Consider the following 11,019-nt stretch of genomic DNA (forward strand, 5'->3'; position numbering starts at 1 on the left):
GAGTCGAATAGAGCTGATTAGAGCCAAATAGAGCCAAATCGAGCTGAACTGAGCCAAACCAAACCGAATCCAACCGATTGGAACCGCATGGACCCCGTTGGAGCCGATTGGAGCCTAGTCATATCGAATCGCGTCGAATAGTGTTGAAATGCGACAAATCGAATTGAATAGAGTAGGGTAGGTTAGGGTAGAATAGAAGAGAATAGAACGGGACAGAATAGAAAGAATACAACAGAATAGGGTAAGGAGAGTAGAGCAGAGTAGAATAGAGTAGTGTAGAGTAGAATAGAGTCCGAAAGAGCCGAATCGAGTGGAATCAATCCAAATGGATAGGAAATAAGACAAATCACCTCAAACAGAATCGAACCGATTAGAGTTTGTTAGGGTAGGGTAGAAAGGAATAGAGTAGGATAGTGTAGAATAGAGTGGAATTGTTTGGAATGGAGTCAAATGGAGTGGCATAGATAGGAACAGAGTAGAAAAGAGTCGAATAGAGCCAAATAGAGTGGAAGAGGGCTGGATAAGGCCGAATAGAGCCAAAGTGAGTCGAATCGAGCCTAACTGAGCTGAATCAACCGGAATGGAGCCGAATCCAGCCGAATCAAGCTGAAGCCACACGATTCGAGCCGAATGGAGCCGAAAGGACCTGAATGGAGCAAGGCAAGGCAAGGCAAGGATCAAACGGGACCCAGTCAGACCAAGCTGGATATGACCAGATCAAGCCGGGCATAACCAGATCAAACCAGATCTAACTAGACCCAAGCGGGTCAAGCCAGGTCCATCCAGGCCTAACTCTATCCAAGCGGATCCAATCGAATCCAGGTGGATAGAAGCAGATCCAGCCGAATAGAACCGGATCCAGCCAGACATAAAAGGATCCAGTCAGATCCGAATGGATTCAACCAGTTCTAAACAGATACACCTGGATCCAACCAGTCCCAACCGGTTCCAACCGGATCCATCTGCTTCCAATCTTCCCCATCTGGTTCCAACCAGATCCAACAGATTGGAACTGGATCCGTCCGGTTCCAACTGCTTCTGTGTGGTCCCAGCCGGATCCATCAGGTTTGAACTGGTTCTAGCAGAATCCAACCGGTTCCAGCCAATTCGAACTGGATCCATCTGGTTCCACCGGTTCCTTCCGAAACTATCCAGTTCCAACCGGTTCCATCCGGATCGATCTGGTTCCAACCGGTTCCATCCGGATCAATCAGCTTCCAACCGGATCCATTCGGATCCAGCCGGATCAATCAGGTTTCAACTGGTTCCACCTGGATCCAAACGGATCCGTCCGGTTCCATCTGGTTCCATGTGGACCCAGGCGGATCCATCAGGTTTCAAGTGGTTCTAGCAGAATCCAACTGGTTCCAGCCGGTTCCAACTGGATCTATCAGGTTCCAACAGGTTTCTTCCGCAACTATCCGGATCCAACTGGATCCATTCGGGTCCAAACCGCTCCAGCCGGATCAATGATTTTGCAACTGGATCCATGCGTATCCAGCCGGATCAATCAGGTTTCAACTGGTTCCAGCTGGATCAAACCGGTTCCAGCCGGTTCCAACTGGATCCATCCGGTTCCAACCGGTTCCTTACGCAACTATCCGGTTCCAAACGGTTCCATCCGGATCCATTCACTTCCAACCGGATCCAGTTGAATCTATCAGGTGCCTACTGGTTCCAGCTGGATCCAACCGGTTCCAACTGGATCCATTCGGTTCCAAACAGTTCCTTCCGGAACTATCCGGTTCCAGCCGGTTCCATCTGGATCCAGCCGGATCAATCAGCTTTCAACTGCTTCCACCTGGATCCAAACGGTAACAGCCGTATCCAACTGGATCCATCCGGTTCCAACCGGTTCCTTCCGGAACAATCTGGCTCCAACCGGTTCCATCCGGATCCATCCGCTTCCAACCGGATCAAATCAGCTCGAACGAATCTCCTTGAATGCCATTGAATCCCAACAAATTCCAACAAATCGCATCGAATCCCATTGAATTCCATCCAATCGCGTCGAATCCCGTCACACCCCTTTGAATCGCATTGAATTCCTTCAAATGCCGATGAATCTCTTCAAACCCCGTTGAACCCTGTCGATTCTTGTCGAATCCTGTTGAATCGTGTCAAATCGTATGGAGTTCCATCACAACACATCGAAATGCTTCGATTCCTGTCAAATGGCATCCATGGCATCGAATCGCTTCAAGTCGGTTCCAAACCCGTTGAATTCCATTGAATCGCATCAAATGGCTTCGGTGGGCGTCTGATCGGGTCGATTCCTGTCACATCCCATCGCATCTCATTAAATCTGTTGAATCGCGTCAATCTGTGTCACGTTGCATTGAATCCCTTCCAAGTCGAGCGCCGTTGAATTGGGTCGAATCAAGTCGAATGGCATGGAATCCCGTTGAATCTTGTCGAATCCCGTTGAATCCTGTCGGCTTGCCTCTAATCGTGTCAAATCGTGTTGAATCACTTCGATACCTGTCGAATCCCATCGACTCCCATTAAATGCCGTCCAATCACACTGAATGGCTTTGAATCGGAAGCAATGGAATGCATTAGAATGGAGTAAGGTAGGATAAGTTTGGGTAGGGTAGACTACGGTGGACTATAGTAGCCTAGAGTAAACTGGATTAGTAGTCTAGACTATTGCCCTAGGCTAGTAGCCTAGATGAGTAGACAAGAGGAGGGTAACGTGGGGTAGCGCTGGGTAGGGGAGCGAGGGGTGGAATACACAGAAGAAGAATAGAAGAGAAGAGAATAGAGTTGAATTGTGTTGAATTGCCTCGAGTTGCATCGAATATCATCAAATCATGTTGAATGGCATTGAATAGAGTCTATTAGAGCAGGGTAGTGTAGGATAGAATAGACTAGGACAGGAGAAAGTAGAATAGAACAGAACAGAACAGAATAGAATAGATTACAGAAGGGTAGGGTAGTGCAGAATCGAATAGATTAGAACAGAACAGAATAGAATAGAATCGATTAGGGTAGGGTAGGTTGGAATAGAGAGAAAAGAAGAATAGAATAGAACAGAACAGAGCAGAATAGAAAAGGATAGATTAGTGTACGGTAGGGTCGGATAGGGTAGAATAGAATAGAAATGAATGGAATAAAAGAGAATAGAGTCGAATTGTATCAAATTTCGTGGAATGGCATTAAATCACATGGAATAGAACAGATTAGAGTAGGGTAGGGTAGGATAGAATGGAAAGGAATAGAATAGACAAGAACGGCATAGAACAGAAGTGAAAGGAACAGAACAGGGCAGGGCAGGGTAGAATGGAGTAGGGTACTGGAGAGTCAAATAGAATGTAATAGAATAGATTAGGGTAGGGTAGGGTAGCATATTGTGGAATACAGAGTAGAATAGAAGAGAAGTGAATACAATTGAAAAGAGTCGAATCGAATAGATTAGAGTTGGCCAGAGTAGGGGAGAGGAGGGTAGAATAGAATGGCATAGAACAGAACCGAACACAATAGAAAGCATAGCAGAGAGTAGAATAGGGTAGAGTGGAGTTGAATAGAGTGGAAAAGAGCCAAATAGAGCTGATTAGAGCCGAATGGAGACGAACTGAGCTGAATCAAGACGAAACGAGATGAATGGAGACAAATCGAGCCGAATTGCACCTAATCGCATTGTATGAGGGAGAATCGTGTCGCATCCCGTCCAATCGTGTCGAATTGCATCGAATCAAATCGAATTGTATTTGAGCTGAATCGCGTCGAATCGTGTCGAAATGTGTCAAGTCAAATCCAATGGAATAGAGTAGGGTAGAGTAGGGTAGGGTAGAAAAAGAGATAGAGTAAAATAGAACTGAACAGAAAGAATACAACAGAATAGAGTAGAATAGAGTAAAGCAGAATAGAGTTGAATAGAGGCAAATAGAGCCCAATGGCGATGAAACGAGACAAGTTGCTTTGAATCGCGTCGAATAGAATCAATTAGAGTGAACTAGAGCAGGGTAGGGTAGGGTAGGGTAGAATAGAATAGTCCAGAATGGAGTGGAATGGAATCGAATGGAGTCGAATAATGATGAATAGAGTCGAAAAGAGTTGACTAGAGCCAAACAGGGCAGAATAGGGCCGAATCGAGCCAAATCCCACCAAATCGAGCCTAATCGAGCTGAACTGAGCCAAATCGAGCTGATTTGAACCGAATGTTGCTGAATAGCTTCAAAATCTGTCAAATCAAATTGAATAGATTAGAGTAGGGTAGGTTAAGGTAGAGTAGAGTAGACTAGAATTGAACCGGACAGAACAAAACAGAAGGAATAGAGTCGAGTCGAATAGAGACGAATAGAACCAAAAGGAGACAAATTGTGCCAAATCTCATCGTATGGTGTCGAATCCCTTTGAATCGCGACGAATCCCTGCAATTCGTGTTGAATCGTGTTGCATCGAATGAAATCTATTAGAATGGATTATAGTAGAGTAGGATAGGGTACAGTAGATTACATAGAATAGAGTAGAAGAGATTAGAATGGAGTAGAATGCTGGAGTGGAGCTGAATGTTTCTGAATGGAGTTGATTGGCATCCAATAGAGAAATAGAGTCGAATAGAGCTGATTAGAGCCAAATAGAGCCAAATCGAGCTGAACTGAGCCAAATCAAACCGAATCCAACCGATTGGAACCGCATGGACCCCGTTGGAGCCGATTGGAGCCTAGTCATATCGAATCGCGTCGAATAGTGTTGAAATGCGACAAATCGAATTGAATAGAGTAGGGTAGGTTAGGGTAGAATAGAAGAGAATAGAACGGGACAGAATAGAAAGAAGACAACAGAATAGGGTAAGGAGAGTAGAGCAGAGTAGAATAGAGTAGTGTAGAGTAGAATAGAGTCCGATAGAGCCGAATCGAGCGGAATCAATCCAAATGGATAGGAAATAAGACAGATCGCCTCAAATAGAATCGAACCGATTAGAGTTTGTTAGGGTAGGGTAGAAAGGAATAGAGTAGGATAGTGTAGAATAGAGTGGAATTGTTTGGAATGGAGTCAAATGGAGTGGCATAGATAGGAACAGAGTAGAAAAGAGTCGAATAGAGCCAAATAGAGTGGAAGAGGGCTGAATAAGGCCGAATAGAGCCAAAGTGAGTCGAATCGAGCCTAACTGAGCTGAATCAACCGGAATGGAGCCGAATCCAGCCGAATCAAGCTGAAGCCACACGATTCGAGCCGAATGGAGCCGAAAGGACCTGAATGGAGCAAGGCAAGGCAAGGCAAGGATCAAACGGGACCCAGTCAGACCAAGCTGGATATGACCAGATCAAGCCGGGCATAACCAGATCAAACCAGATCTAACTAGACCCAAGCGGGTCAAGCCAGGTCCAACCGGGCCTAACTCTATCCAAGCGGATCCAATCGAATCCAGGTGGATAGAAGCAGATCCAGCCGAATAGAACCGGATCCAGCCAGACATAAAAGGATCCAGTCAGATCCGAATGGATTCAACCAGTTCTAAACAGATACACCTGGATCCAACCAGTCCCAACCGGTTCCAACCGGATCCATCCGCTTCCAATCTTCCCCATCTGGTTCCAACCAGATCCAACAGATTGGAACTGGATCCGTCCGGTTCCAACTGCTTCTATGTGGTCCCAGCCGGATCCATCAGGTTTGAACTGGTTCTAGCAGAATCCAACCGGTTCCAGCCAGTTCGAACTGGATCCATCTGGTTCCACCGGTTCCTTCCGAAACTATCCAGTTCCAACCGGTTCCATCCGGATCGATCTGGTTCCAACCGGTTCCATCCGGATCAATCAGCTTCCAACCGGATCCATTCGGATCCAGCCGGATCAATCAGGTTTCAACTGGTTCCACCTGGATCCAAACGGATCCGTCCGGTTCCAACTGGTTCCATGTGGACCCAGGCGGATCCATCAGGTTTCAAGTGGTTCTAGCAGAATCCAACTGGTTCCAGCCGGTTCCAACTGGATCTATCAGGTTCCAACAGGTTTCTTCCGCAACTATCCGGATCCAACTGGATCCATTCGGGTCCAAACCGCTCCAGCCGGATCAATGATTTTGCAACTGGATCCATGCGTATCCAGCCGGATCAATCAGGTTTCAACTGGTTCCAGCTGGATCAAACCGGTTCCAGCCGGTTCCAACTGGATCCATCCGCTTCCAACTGGTTCCTTCCGGAACTATCCGGTTCCATCCGGATCCATCCGCTTCCAACCGGATCAAATCAGCTCGAACGAATCTCCTTGAATGCCATTGAATCCCAACAAATTCCAACAAATCGCATCGAATCCCATTGAATTCCATCCAATCGCGTCGAATCCCGTCACACCCCTTTGAATCGCATTGAATTCCTTCAAATGCCGATGAATCTCTTCAAACCCCGTTGAACCCTGTCGATTCTTGTCGAATCCTGTTGAATCGTGTCAAATCGTATGGAGTTCCATCACAACACATCGAAATGCTTCGATTCCTGTCAAATGGCATCCATGGCATCGAATCGCTTCAAGTCGGTTCCAAACCCGTTGAATTCCATTGAATCGCATCAAATGGCTTCGGTGGGCGTCTGATCGGGTCGATTCCTGTCACATCCCATCGCATCTCATTAAATCTGTTGAATCGCGTCAATCTGTGTCACGTTGCATTGAATCCCTTCCAAGTCGAGCGCCGTTGAATTGGGTCGAATCAAGTCGAATGGCATGGAATCCCGTTGAATCTTGTCGAATCCCGTTGAATCCTGTCGGCTTGCCTCTAATCGTGTCAAATCGTGTTGAATCACTTCGATACCTGTCGAATCCCATCGACTCCCATTAAATGCCGTCCAATCACACTGAATGGCTTTGAATCGGAAGCAATGGAATGCATTAGAATGGAGTAAGGTAGGATAAGTTTGGGTAGGGTAGACTACGGTGGACTATAGTAGCCTAGAGTAAACTGGATTAGTAGTCTAGACTATTGCCCTAGGCTAGTAGCCTAGATGAGTAGACAAGAGGAGGGTAACGTGGGGTAGCGCTGGGTAGGGGAGCGAGGGGTGGAATACACAGAAGAAGAATAGAAGAGAAGAGAATAGAGTTGAATTGTGTTGAATTGCCTCGAGTTGCATCGAATATCATCAAATCATGTTGAATGGCATTGAATAGAGTCTATTAGAGCAGGGTAGTGTAGGATAGAATAGACTAGGACAGGAGAAAGTAGAATAGAACAGAACAGAACAGAATAGAATAGATTACAGAAGGGTAGGGTAGTGCAGAATCGAATAGATTAGAACAGAACAGAATAGAATAGAATCGATTAGGGTAGGGTAGGTTGGAATAGAGAGAAAAGAAGAATAGAATAGAACAGAACAGAGCAGAATAGAAAAGGATAGATTAGTGTACGGTAGGGTCGGATAGGGTAGAATAGAATAGAAATGAATGGAATAAAAGAGAATAGAGTCGAATTGTATCAAATTTCGTGGAATGGCATTAAATCACATGGAATAGAACAGATTAGAGTAGGGTAGGGTAGGATAGAATGGAAAGGAATAGAATAGACAAGAACGGCATAGAACAGAAGTGAAAGGAACAGAACAGGGCAGGGCAGGGTAGAATGGAGTAGGGTACTGGAGAGTCAAATAGAACGTAATAGAATAGATTAGGGTAGGGTAGGGTAGCATATTGTGGAATACAGAGTAGAATAGAAGAGAAGTGAATACAATTGAAAAGAGTCGAATCGAATAGATTAGAGTTGGCCAGAGTAGGGGAGAGGAGGGTAGAATAGAATGGCATAGAACAGAACCGAACACAATAGAAAGCATAGCAGAGAGTAGAATAGGGTAGAGTGGAGTTGAATAGAGTGGAAAAGAGCCAAATAGAGCTGATTAGAGCCGAATGGAGACGAACTGAGCTGAATCAAGACGAAACGAGATGAATGGAGACAAATCGAGCCGAATTGCACCTAATCGCATTGTATGAGGGAGAATCGTGTCGCATCCCGTCCAATCGTGTCGAATTGCATCGAATCAAATCGAATTGTATTTGAGCTGAATCGCGTCGAATCGTGTCGAAATGTGTCAAGTCAAATCCAATGGAATAGAGTAGGGTAGAGTAGGGTAGGGTAGAAAAAGAGATAGAGTAAAATAGAACTGAACAGAAAGAATACAACAGAATAGAGTAGAATAGAGTAAAGCAGAATAGAGTTGAATAGAGGCAAATAGAGCCCAATGGCGATGAAACGAGACAAGTTGCTTTGAATCGCGTCGAATAGAATCAATTAGAGTGAACTAGAGCAGGGTAGGGTAGGGTAGGGTAGAATAGAATAGTCCAGAATGGAGTGGAATGGAATCGAATGGAGTCGAATAATGATGAATAGAGTCGAAAAGAGTTGACTAGAGCCAAACAGGGCAGAATAGGGCCGAATCGAGCCAAATCCCACCAAATCGAGCCTAATCGAGCTGAACTGAGCCAAATCGAGCTGATTCGAACCGAATGTTGCTGAATAGCTTCAAAATCTGTCAAATCAAATTGAATAGATTAGAGTAGGGTAGGTTAAGGTAGAGTAGAGTAGACTAGAATTGAACCGGACAGAACAAAACAGAAGGAATAGAGTCGAGTCGAATAGAGACGAATAGAACCAAAAGGAGACAAATTGTGCCAAATCTCATCGTATGGTGTCGAATCCCTTTGAATCGCGACGAATCCCTGCAATTCGTGTTGAATCGTGTTGCATCGAATGAAATCTATTAGAATGGATTATAGTAGAGTAGGATAGGGTACAGTAGATTACATAGAATAGAGTAGAAGAGATTAGAATGGAGTAGAATGCTGGAGTGGAGCTGAATGTTTCTGAATGGAGTTGATTGGCATCCAATAGAGAAATAGAGTCGAATAGAGCTGATTAGAGCCAAATAGAGCCAAATCGAGCTGAACTGAGCCAAATCAAACCGAATCCAACCGATTGGAACCGCATGGACCCCGTTGGAGCCGATTGGAGCCTAGTCATATCGAATCGCGTCGAATAGTGTTGAAATGCGACAAATCGAATTGAATAGAGTAGGGTAGGTTAGGGTAGAATAGAAGAGAATAGAACGGGACAGAATAGAAAGAAGACAACAGAATAGGGTAAGGAGAGTAGAGCAGAGTAGAATAGAGTAGTGTAGAGTAGAATAGAGTCCGATAGAGCCGAATCGAGCGGAATCAATCCAAATGGATAGGAAATAAGACAGATCGCCTCAAATAGAATCGAACCGATTAGAGTTTGTTAGGGTAGGGTAGAAAGGAATAGAGTAGGATAGTGTAGAATAGAGTGGAATTGTTTGGAATGGAGTCAAATGGAGTGGCATAGATAGGAACAGAGTAGAAAAGAGTCGAATAGAGCCAAATAGAGTGGAAGAGGGCTGAATAAGGCCGAATAGAGCCAAAGTGAGTCGAATCGAGCCTAACTGAGCTGAATCAACCGGAATGGAGCCGAATCCAGCCGAATCAAGCTGAAGCCACACGATTCGAGCCAAATGGAGCCGAAAGGACCTGAATGGAGCAAGGCAAGGCAAGGCAAGGATCAAACGGGACCCAGTCAGACCAAGCTGGATATGACCAGATCAAGCCGGGCATAACCAGATCAAACCAGATCTAACTAGACCCAAGCGGGTCAAGCCAGGTCCAACCGGGCCTAACTCTATCCAAGCGGATCCAATCGAATCCAGGTGGATAGAAGCAGATCCAGCCGAATAGAACCGGATCCAGCCAGACATAAAAGGATCCAGTCAGATCCGAATGGATTCAACCAGTTCTAAACAGATACACCTGGATCCAACCAGTCCCAACCGGTTCCAACCGGATCCATCCGCTTCCAATCTTCCCCATCTGGTTCCAACCAGATCCAACAGATTGGAACTGGATCCGTCCGGTTCCAACTGCTTCTATGTGGTCCCAGCCGGATCCATCAGGTTTGAACTGGTTCTAGCAGAATCCAACCGGTTCCAGCCAGTTCGAACTGGATCCATCTGGTTCCACCGGTTCCTTCCGAAACTATCCAGTTCCAACCGGTTCCATCCGGATCGATCTGGTTCCAACCGGTTCCATCCGGATCAATCAGCTTCCAACCGGATCCATTCGGATCCAGCCGGATCAATCAGGTTTCAACTGGTTCCACCTGGATCCAAACGGATCCGTCCGGTTCCAACTGGTTCCATGTGGACCCAGGCGGATCCATCAGGTTTCAAGTGGTTCTAGCAGAATCCAACTGGTTCCAGCCGGTTCCAACTGGATCTATCAGGTTCCAAAAGGTTTCTTCCGCAACTATCCGGATCCAACTGGATCCATTCGGGTCCAAACCGCTCCAGCCGGATCAATGATTTTGCAACTGGATCCATGCGTATCCAGCCGGATCAATCAGGTTTCAACTGGTTCCAGCTGGATCAAACCGGTTCCAGCCGGTTCCAACTGGATCCATCCGCTTCCAACTGGTTCCTTCCGGAACTATCCGGTTCCATCCGGATCCATCCGCTTCCAACCGGATCAAATCAGCTCGAACGAATCTCCTTGAATGCCATTGAATCCCAACAAATTCCAACAAATCGCATCGAATCCCATTGAATTCCATCCAATCGCGTCGAATCCCGTCACACCCCTTTGAATCGCATTGAATTCCTTCAAATGCCGATGAATCTCTTCAAACCCCGTTGAACCCTGTCGATTCTTGTCGAATCCTGTTGAATCGTGTCAAATCGTATGGAGTTCCATCACAACACATCGAAATGCTTCGATTCCTGTCAAATGGCATCCATGGCATCGAATCGCTTCAAGTCGGTTCCAAACCCGTTGAATTCCATTGAATCGCATCAAATGGCTTCGGTGGGCGTCTGATCGGGTCGATTCCTGTCACATCCCATCGCATCTCATTAAATCTGTTGAATCGCGTCAATCTGTGTCACGTTGCATTGAATCCCTTCCAAGTCGAGCGCCGTTGAATTGGGTCGAATCAAGTCGAATGGCATGGAATCCCGTTGAATCTTGTCGAATCCCGTTGAATCCTGTCGGCTTGCCTCTAATCGTGTCAAATCGTGTTGAATCACTT

The sequence above is a fragment of the Elephas maximus genome, chromosome 3, assembly GCF_024166365.1.
Source record: "Elephas maximus indicus isolate mEleMax1 chromosome 3, mEleMax1 primary haplotype, whole genome shotgun sequence".
Classification (NCBI taxonomy): Eukaryota; Metazoa; Chordata; class Mammalia; order Proboscidea; family Elephantidae; genus Elephas; species Elephas maximus.